At 40.2% G+C, this 10,432-nt stretch overlaps 1 pseudogene; it reads right to left on the reverse strand.

The window, feature by feature from the left end:
• Positions 1–468: 468 nt before the first annotated feature.
• LOC128584325 (eukaryotic translation initiation factor 3 subunit F-like) lies at positions 469–1,499 on the reverse strand (annotated as a pseudogene).
• Positions 1,500–10,432: the final 8,933 nt, after the last annotated feature.

The raw sequence follows: 10,432 nt of genomic DNA on the forward strand, positions 1-10,432 counted from the left end.
ATAGACCTATCTGGGAAGGGAAAAAGAACTTCTGACCTTGGATTTTCTTTTTTTTTTTCATTTACGAAAGGTAGGCTACGTTTATTGAAGTCACAAGCACTTGACTCAAGACCACAAAGAGGGCGGTGCCTGTGGCTCAGTGAGTAGGGTGCCAGCCCCATATACCAAGGGTGGTGGGTTCCAACCTGGCCCCGGACAAACTGCAACAAAAAAATAGCCAGGTGTTGTGGAGGGCACCTGTAATTCCAGCTACTTGGGAGGCTGAGGCAAGAGAATCGCCTAAGCCCAAGAGCTGGAGGTTGCTGTGAGCTGTGATGCCATAGTACTCTACTGAGGGCGACAAAGTGAGACTCTGTCTCCTAAAAAAAAAAAAAGAAAGAAAAGACCACAAAGAAACCATTTTTCCTCTACTTCATTCTGAGTCCAAGGGTGAGACCCAGGCTGGCAGAAGTGCTGCTTGGGGCCCATTCACAAGTTCACAAATTTCTCATTGAGGGCAATCTGTGACTGTGTGAGATGGGCCAGGTAGGTCACCAGCAGTAGGTCATTGATGTTGCACTTGAGCATGATCTCAAAGTGGTCAGGAGTTATTTTGGATACTTGGTTGACCAGGCTCATCAGGAAGCAACCCACAGTGTTGTCAGTCCATAGCTTTCCAGGCAGTACATCCTCTGCCTACTGCAGCACCGTGCTTAAAGCATCCGGGGTAGGAGCTGATGCCTCTCCTACTTGCTGCGGGTCACTTGAGAGTCCAGTCACTCAGCTGGGGCTAAAACAGGTCTTCACGATCAGGTCAACTCCAATGCGTTCAGTGTCGTAATATGCATATTTCACTGTCAGAGGTGTGAACATCACTCCCCTGGTCCTCCCAGGGACACCCATGAAAGTGCTGGCAGAGGCTTTGACGTTCCTGTGGTGTTTTGGAGACTTGTGTCCACAGTGAGGTTAATGGGGTTGGTGGCCTCACGGCTGGAGTAGTCATGGATCAGCACAGTGTGTTCTGTGATATCATGGCCTGTAGTGTACGAGCTCAGGACAAGCTCATGGAGAATTTTTTTGTGCAATTCATACATGTTCTTAGCAAATTCCATGTCAACAGCCATCTTCTGACTCATTGTGTAGCAATTGGTGACCTCCACTGAGCCCTTGTCAACAGTTTCCAGCAGGGTTCCGATAGCACTGACAGCTCCCTCATTTCGTAGCTCATAGCTGTCCACTATGGAGGTCAAAATGACTGGGTGAAGTCTGACCATGCGGCTGCCTGGGAAGGGCTGGGGAGGGCTGGCCAGTCAATGAGGGTACAGGGCGGAGGGGAGGATCTATGCTGGGGCTTGCCCTGATGCTGCCAGGTCTGAAAACGAGGCCGGAGCTGCAGCTCGCCCTGGAGCTGGCATTGGCGCTGAGGCCGAGGTTGAGGCTGGGGCCGAGGGTGGACCTGCAGCCAGGACTGGGCCAACATTGGCAGGAGGATCACTTACTGTTACTGCCAGTGCGGTCATCTTGTCGTGAAAAAAGGAGCCAAGAGCAATGAGAGTAACCTTGGCTTTTCTTGACGTGAGACATTCTTTTAATGCTCCTACTGGATACAATGGGCAGTCTAAAATACTCATTCCCCATACAGCTTGTCCACTGACATTAATTATATTAACTTTTCAGTACTGTGGAGATTCCGCTATTGAGGCTTCATCTCTGTGCAAACAACTTCCCACAAATCTCTCATTTATAAGAGCCTCTCTAATACGAATTCGCTGATGTTTTCCACGGTCCAGTCTCTGAAGATGTTTTCATCATCACACTGGCAGGATTTCCCTTTAGTGTGAATTCTCAAATGCTGGAGAGAGCTGGTGATTCCGTGGAAAACATTTCCGCATTCATCATGTTTCCAAGATCTCTTTTGTGTAGATTCTCCAGGGCATAGTTAGTCCTGACTTCTGGGTAGAGGTCTTCTTCCTTCCTACATTCTTCATGAAGGTTCTATAAAGTTTCCTTGCTGAATGAAAGCCTTCTCGTAGTCATCACACTTATGTTCTCTCTCTCATGTGGTTTCTTTGATATCAAATACAGCCACTATGGCTGAAGGCTTTCCCACATTCTTATACCACAGCACTTTTTTTAAAAAAGTTTTTTTAACTTTTTATATGCATTCAATTTATTACATTTTCTATTTTATGTCAGTCACTTTTTGTTTTCTTTCCATTATCTTTTTTTTTTTTTTTAAGATACAGAGTCTCACTATGTCACTCTCAGTAGAGTGTTGTGGCATCACAGCTCACAGCAACCTCCAGCTCTTGAGCTTAGCTGATTCTCTTACCTCAGCTTCCTGAGTAGCTGCAGCCGCCACAACACCTGGCTATTTTTTTGTTGCAGTTTGTCTGGGGCCAGTTTCGAACCCACCACCCTTGGTATATGGGGCTGGCACCCTACCTACTGCCTGTTTTTTTCCCATTATCTTTATTTTATTATTTTATTTTTTAATTAAAATCATAACTGTATACATTTATGGGGTACAAGCTAGTGATTTGATATACAAAGGAATGCTTAAATCAAACTTATTAGCATACCCATCACCTCACTTGTTTTTTGTGGTAAGACATTTAGAATTTACTCTTAGTGATTTTGAAATATACCATTGCATTTTGCACATTAGGTGAGAGCCCACCAAATGCCCTCTCTCCTCTCACCAATCACCCTACCCCTTCCCCTTCCCTCTACCTTTTCACCCCTCCCCTTTGCTAGACTATATTTGTGTTTTATCATTCATATGAGTGTGTGTTTCTATATTAGTTTCATAACAGTATTGAGTATCTTGGATACTTCCATCCTCCATTCTTGAGATACTTTACTAAGAAGAATGTTGAAGTGTTCCAACTCCATCTAGGTAAACCTAAAAGATGTGAAGTCTTCATCTTTTTTATGGCTGAATAGTATTCCATGTATACATATACCACAATTCGTTAATCCATTCATGGGTTGATGGGCATTTGGGTTGCCATGACTTGGTAATTATGAATTGGGCTGCAATAAACATTCTGGTACAAATATCTTTGTGGTAAAATGATTTTTGTTCTTCTGGGTAGATAACTAGTAGTGGAATTGCGAGATCAAATGGAATGTCAACTTTTAGTTCTTTGAGGATTCTCCATATTTCTTTCCATAAAGATTGTATTAGTTTGCAACTCCACCAGCAGTGTAGAAGTGTTCCCTTTTCTTCACATCTATGTACAGCTAAGGACACTACAACTAAAGCACGCAGACGGCCTTTGGAATGGGAGAAGATTTTTGCATATTATGATTCTGACAAAAGTGTGATAAATAGAATCCACAGAGAACTCAAAATAAGAAAAGAGCAAACAACTCCACTTCTTTGTGGGCAAGAGACTTGAACAGAAACTTCTTTGAAGATGACAGATGAATGGCCAACAAACCCATGAAGAAATGGTCAATGACTATAGCACTTTCCCTTGTGTTGTATCTCCTGATAGGAAAGGAGGAACTTGTTGATTGCAAAGAGATTCTCTTCAACACAGATTCCTTGATGCTGAGAAGTAACTCACCTGACTAAAGCTTTTACTACACTTAACTGCATTGCACCTCTACAGAGATTCCCCCTACATAATTCAGTGTCTCCATTTGTTTGTTTGTTTGTTTTGTTTTAGAGCCAAGTTCTTCTTTTCATTCTCAATAACATCATCTGTGGCTTGTCCTTCATTCATGCTGTCTCTTCAACTTTTCCAGCATAACTAGTGCCTCCTCTCCACATTCTGGATGATATGATCCTACTTACACCTGCAGCCTGCCAGGCAGGGGTTAGGACCTGTTCCAGCATCTGCTTCTTAATATGTATTTCTGGCCTCAAGATCCATGGATGGAGCTCACTGAGTCTCCTGACAGCCCTATGAGGTCCAGGTATCTATCTTCTGGTAGTAACAACTGAAAGTTTGAGGAAAGATCTGTGATTTCTTTGTCAGCTTGATTCTTGGTTCCAGGCACAGGCCTCTTCTACTATCAGTCAGAATTAGAGATCTTTCTTGCAATAGGACTGCCATTCTGGAATGAGAGAGCTCAGGAGAAGATGCATTCCAGCCTGGGATTCACACTGATTTTTCAGAAGTATTTCCTTGTAGCTAGTCGTCTTTCTCAAACACTTGGAAGCCAGCCTTAACTTTCCCTGGCAGCTCTTCACCACCAGGCCCGACCTCATCAGAGTCACCAAACAGCCAAATCAGACACTGAATTCTGAACCTGAAGTCCATGACCCTGAAACTACCACTCTGCCAAAGTCACTTCACAAAAAGCCCGAGTGTTTTGTCCAAACATGTCTCCCTAGCCCCCTAGGAGATAACTTGCATTCATTAAGATTCACTATGTCCATCGACCCACGAATGGACTAGCAAATTGTGGTACACGTATACCATGGAATATTATGCAGCCTTAAAGAAAGATGAAGACTTTACCTCTTTCATGTTTACATGGATGGAACTGGAACATATTCTTCTTAGCAAAGTATCTCAGGAGTGGAAGAAAAAGTATCCAATGTACTCAGCTCTACTATGAAGCTAAATTATAGCTTTCACATGAAGGCTATAACCCAACTATAGCACAAGACTATGGGGAAAGGGCCAAGGAAGGGGAAGGGAGGGGGGAGGTTTTGGTGGAGGGAGGGTAATGGGTCAGGCCACATCTATGGTGCAACTTAGAATGGGTACAGGCAAAACTTACTAAATGCAGAATATAAATGCCTACATACAGTAACTAAGAAAATGCCATGAAGGCTACGTTGAACAGTTTGATGAGAGTATTTCAGATTGTATATGAAACCCGCACATTGTACCCCTTGATTGCACTAATGTACATAGCTATGATTTAACAATAAAAATAAATAAATTAAAAAAAAATTCACTGTGTGTGAAGCACCACTATCTGGCTTGCAGAAATGCTCTCCAAAATGGGGTGTGAGATCCCCAAGGATGATCCATTGGCAAGCAGAAAGAACATACTAGGACTTCTATTTCTATTTATTTTCCAACCCAAGAAAAAAAATGAGATTAGTTTTACTCATATTTAATGGAAATTAGTGCCTTTGTGCCTGGTATATGAGCTATCTTGAGGGCAGGATGGGGGTTCTGACTACAGAGAAGACTAACAGTGGCATATAATCTTCACAAAGTGGACAAGTGAAGGTTGATGGTAGTATTGAAAGGTAAATGCAACCAAACCACACAAAAAATGATAGAGGACACTTCTATTCCCAGAATTAGCTGGATCAGGCAGCCATCTACAAAGAAAAAAAAAAAAAAAAAGAAAATGATAATCTAATTAGACCTGACAAGAAGTTAGAAAGAGGAAGAAAGTTGGTAAAGAAGACTATCTGGAATATGAATTTACCTCTAAAAAAAAAATTTTTTTTTTTTTTTGAGACAGAGCCTCCAGCTATTGCCCTGGGTAGAGTGCTGTGGCATCACAGCTCACAGCAACCTCCAACTCCTGGGCTCAAGCGAGTCTCCTGTCTCTGCCTCCCAAGTAGCTGGGACTACAGGCACCTGCCACAACGCCCGGCTATTTTTTGATTGCAGCCATCATTGTTGTTTGGTGGGCAGGGCTGGATTCAAACCCGCCAGCTCAGGTGTATGTGGCTGGCGCCTTAGCTGCTTGAGCCACAGGCACAAGCCTACCTCTAAAATTTTTTAAGGAGAACCTCTTTGTAAGTTCATGTCATGGTTTAACAGACTGATAATGACACAAAAATCATCACATTTAGCAATGCATTTACAAACTAAATATCCAAAACATGAAGACAGGCTTCTACATTTTTCCAGCAAAGTCTAAAGTTACAAACAATCAATCCTGATTGTTAGAAAATGTTATTAAACTTAGTAATACACATTTGATGTTTCTTTTGAGGTTTCTTTTTATTTTTTTTTATTAAATCATAGCTGTGTACATTAATGTGATCATACACTAGTTTCATAGACCGTTTGACACATTTTCATCACACTGGTTAACATAGCCTTCCTGGCATTTTCTTAGTTATTGTGCCAAGACATTTACATTCCACATTTACTAAGTTTCACATATACCCTTGTAAGATGCACCGCAGGTGTAATCCCACCAATCCCCCTCCCTCTGCCCACCTCCCCCCTCCCTCCCCTCCCTTTCCCCTTCCCCCTATTCTTAGGTTGTAACTGGGTTATAGCTTTCATGTGAAAGCCATAAATTAGTTTCATAGTAGGGCTGAGTACACTGGATACTTTTTCTTCCATTCTTGAGATACTTTACTAAGAAGAATATGTTCCAGCTCCATCCATGTAAACATGAAAGAGGTAAAGTCTCCATCTTCCTTTAAGGCTGCATAATATTCCATGGTGTACATATACCACACTTTATTAATCCATTCGTGGATTGATGGGCACTTGGGCTTTTTCCATGATTTAGCAATTATGAATAGGGCTGCAATAAACATTCTGGTACAAATATCTTTGTTATGATGTGATTTTTGGTCTTCTGGGTATATGCCTAGTAGAGGAATTATAGGATTGAATGGCAGATCTATTTTTAGATCTCTAAGTGTTCTCCATATATATTTCCAAAAGGAATGTATTAATTTGCATTCCCACCAGCAGTGTAGAAGTGTTCCCTTTTCTCCACATCCATGCCAACATCTTTGGTCTTGGGATTTTGTGATATAGGCTAATCTTATTGGAGTTAGATGATACCTCAAAGTAGTTTCGATTTGCATTTCTCTGATGATTAAAGATGATGAGCATTTTTTCATATGTCTGTAGGCCACGTGCCTTTATATGGAATCAGAAAAAACCTCGAATACCCAAGACATTACTCAGAAATAAAAACAAAGCAGGAGGAATCACGCTATCAATAGACCTCAGACTATACTACAAATTGATAGTGATCAAAACAGCATGGTACTGGCACAAAAACAGAGAAGTAGATGTCTGGAACAGAATAGAGAACCAAGAGATGAGTCCAGCTACTTACCGTTATTTGATCTTTGACAAGCCAATTAAAAACAATCAGTGGGGAAAAGATTCCCTATTTAACAAATGGTGCTGGGTGAACTGGCTGGCAACCTGCAGAAGACTGAAACTGGACCCCCACCTTTCACCATTAACTAAGATAGACTCTCACTGGATTAAAGATTTAAACTTAAGACATGAAACCATAAAAATACTAGAAGAGAGTGCAGGGAAAACCCTTGAAGAAATCAGTCTGGGCGAGTATTTTATGAGGAGGCCCCCGGGGCAATTGGAACAGCTTCAAAAATACACTACTGGGACCTGATCAAACTAAAAAGCTTCTGCACAGCCAAGAACACAGTAAGTAAAGCAAGCAGACAGCCCTCAGAATAGGAGAAGATATTTGCAGGTTATGTCTCCGACAAAGGTTTAATAACCAGAATCCACGGAGAACTCAAACGTATAAGCAAGAAAAGAACAAGTGATCCCATCGCAGGCTGGGCAAGGGATTTGAAGAGAAACTTCTCTTTTGAGGTTTCTTACATGACAGCAAAAGATGAAAAGCTGTATGCTACTGCAGAAACACTTCCTGACATTGGAAAATACTTTCTGACTTCCTGGATGAAATACATAGAAAATAGTATGGCAAAAACTAAGATGCATTCACTTGTTAGAAAAAGAACATTGAAAATTGTTGAATGATGCTTAGAAAATATTGCTTAATATGTATTTTTTTAAATGTGTAATTTTAGCCAATTTTATTATTTTTTTAATTTTCTTTATTAAATCATAACTGTGTACATTTATGCATTTATGGTTTACAGCATACTGATTTGCTATACAATGTGAAATGCTTACATTGAACTGATTAACACATTCATTACCTCGCTTACTTATTTGTTGTGGTAAGACAATTACACTCTTTTCTTAATAGTTTTGAAATGTACCATTGCATTATGCACATTAGGTGAGGTTCCCCAAATACCCTCCCTCCTCCTTACCTCTCACCTCCCTTCTTCCTCTTCCTCCCTCCTTCTTTCTGGACTATAGTTATGTTTTACCATTCATATGAATGTGTAGTTGATTACATGTTGATTTCATAGTAGTATTGAGTACATTGGATACTTTTTTCCCCCATTCTTGAGATACTTTACTAAGAAGAATATGTTCCAGCTCTATCCAGGTAAACATAAAAGATGTGAACTCTCCATCTTTTTTATGGCTACATAGTATTCCATGGTGTACATATACCACAATTTGTTAATCCATTCATGGGTCAATGGGCACTTGGGATGTTTTCATGTCTTGGCAATTATGACTTGCGCTGCAATAAACATTCTGGTGCAAATGCGTTGTGGTAAAATGATTTTTGATCATCTGGGTATATACCTGGTAGAGGAATTGCAGGATTGAATGGTAGGTCTACGTTTAGTTCCTTGAGTATTCTCCAAACTTCTTTCCAAAAAGGCCATATTAACTTGCATTCCCACCAGCAGTGTAGTGTTTGTTTTCTTCTCTGTGCATCCACACCAACACTTGTAATTTTGAGATTTTGTTATGTGGGCTAGTCTTACTGGAGTTAGATGATATCTCAAAGTGGTTTTGATTTGCATTTCTCTGATGATTAAAGATGATGAACATTTTTTCATGTATTTTAACAATGTTGATTCTTCTCAGCCATGCGCATGGTATGTTTTTCCATTTGTTAATATCTTCAGCTATTTCTTTTCTGAGAGTTTCATAATTCTATTTATAGAGATCTTTCACATCTTTGTTAGGTAAATTCCCAGATATTTCATCTTCTCTGGGACTATGTAAAAGGAATAGAGTCCTTGACTGTATTTTTAGCTTGACTATTGTTGGTATATACATATAAGCTGATTTGTAAGTATTGATTTTGTTTGTGTCCTGATATGCTGCTGTATTCCTTGACCCCTTCTAAGAGTTTTGTAGTTGAGTCCCTGGGATTTTCCAGGTATAGGATCACATCATCTGTGAAGAGTGAGAGTTTGATCTCCTCTGACCCCATTTGGATATCCTTGATTGCCTTCTCTTGCCTGATTGTAGTGTTTAAGACTTCTATTACTATGTTGAATAGCAGTGGAGACAGTGGGCAAACTTGCCTAGTTCCTGATCTGAGTGAAAGTGTTTTCAATTTTACTCCACTCAATATGATATTGGCTGTGGGTTTGCTATATATGGCCTCTATCAGTTTAAGAGATGACCCAAGCTAAGCCTATTTTCTTAAGTGTTCTGATCATGAAAGGATACTGGATATTATCAAAAGCTTTTTCTGCATCAATTGAGAGAATCATATGGTCTTTGTTTTTTTTTTATTTATGTGATGTATTATATTTATAGATTTATGTATGCTGAACCAACCTTGTAACCCTGGAATAAAACCAACTTGATCATGGTGTATAATTTTTGAATGCGTTGTTGAATTCTGTTTGCTAAGATCTTATTGAATAATTTTGCATCTTTGCTTAATATTTGAAGCAAGAAGTGTTAGACTGAATTGCACAGTGTGAGAGGTGTTTTATACTGTTGGATGGAACTAGATGTGTCTAACATGTTTCAGTCGTGGTAATTCCTAAATTCTATTTCAATAGAGAAATATTATGAAAACTACCCTTCATTTTAGAATATAGAAAGCCCCAAGAGCTCATTGCTCGCACCCTGGATAGTGAAAAAAAAACTGGCTGAAGATAAAAAAGTCTTTAAATGTTTTTGAGCCCATTACAGAGCTGAGGTCTCAAATAAGCTAGGTTAGCTAAATACCTGGAGGAGGTGAGAAGCCCCCCCGAAGACAAAACAAGACACATGAACTGTTTCACTGTTGCAGAAAAAAAAGTAAGAAGAAATGATAGTGAATTATTAAGGGCCGAGTGTTCTTCTAGTATGGCAAATTAGAATCTCCGGAAACTCCAGACCCAAGAGGAACCCATACTTGCCAACTTTTTTGCGTGAGCCTTCAGCAGGTGCTCAAGAAGAAGATTGGGACTGGGGGAGGAGACTTCAGAAAGCTCTCCCTTTCATGGTGCACAGACATGGATCCCATTTGCTTACCAGATTCTTCATATGAATCAAAAGCCATACATTTCTGGGTGAGTGGAGGAGGAAGAAAACTCTCTCATCTCCTGGTCCTAGGCAAAGAGCTATCACCTCTGGGCTAGAAGAAAAAGTAAAAGCTGACTGCTGCTGGGGGAGAGGAAGGAAACCACTTTGGGGTGGGGGAGGATTGTGATGTATGTAGAAGTAAAATGCATGACGGTAACAGTACAAAAATGGAAGAGGGAATGTGGAAGTATGTAGTAAGTTTGTGTCACTATTGCCAGCCCTAGAGCTATCACTAAAAAGTAAAACCAAGAGATGTAACTATTAAGCTAGTAGTAGATATAAAGTAGAAATTAATAACAAAGGCAGAAAAAGATTTAAAAAAAGAACAAAGAGATTGGACA

This window comes from Nycticebus coucang, chromosome 4 (assembly GCF_027406575.1).
Source record: "Nycticebus coucang isolate mNycCou1 chromosome 4, mNycCou1.pri, whole genome shotgun sequence".
Classification (NCBI taxonomy): Eukaryota; Metazoa; Chordata; class Mammalia; order Primates; family Lorisidae; genus Nycticebus; species Nycticebus coucang.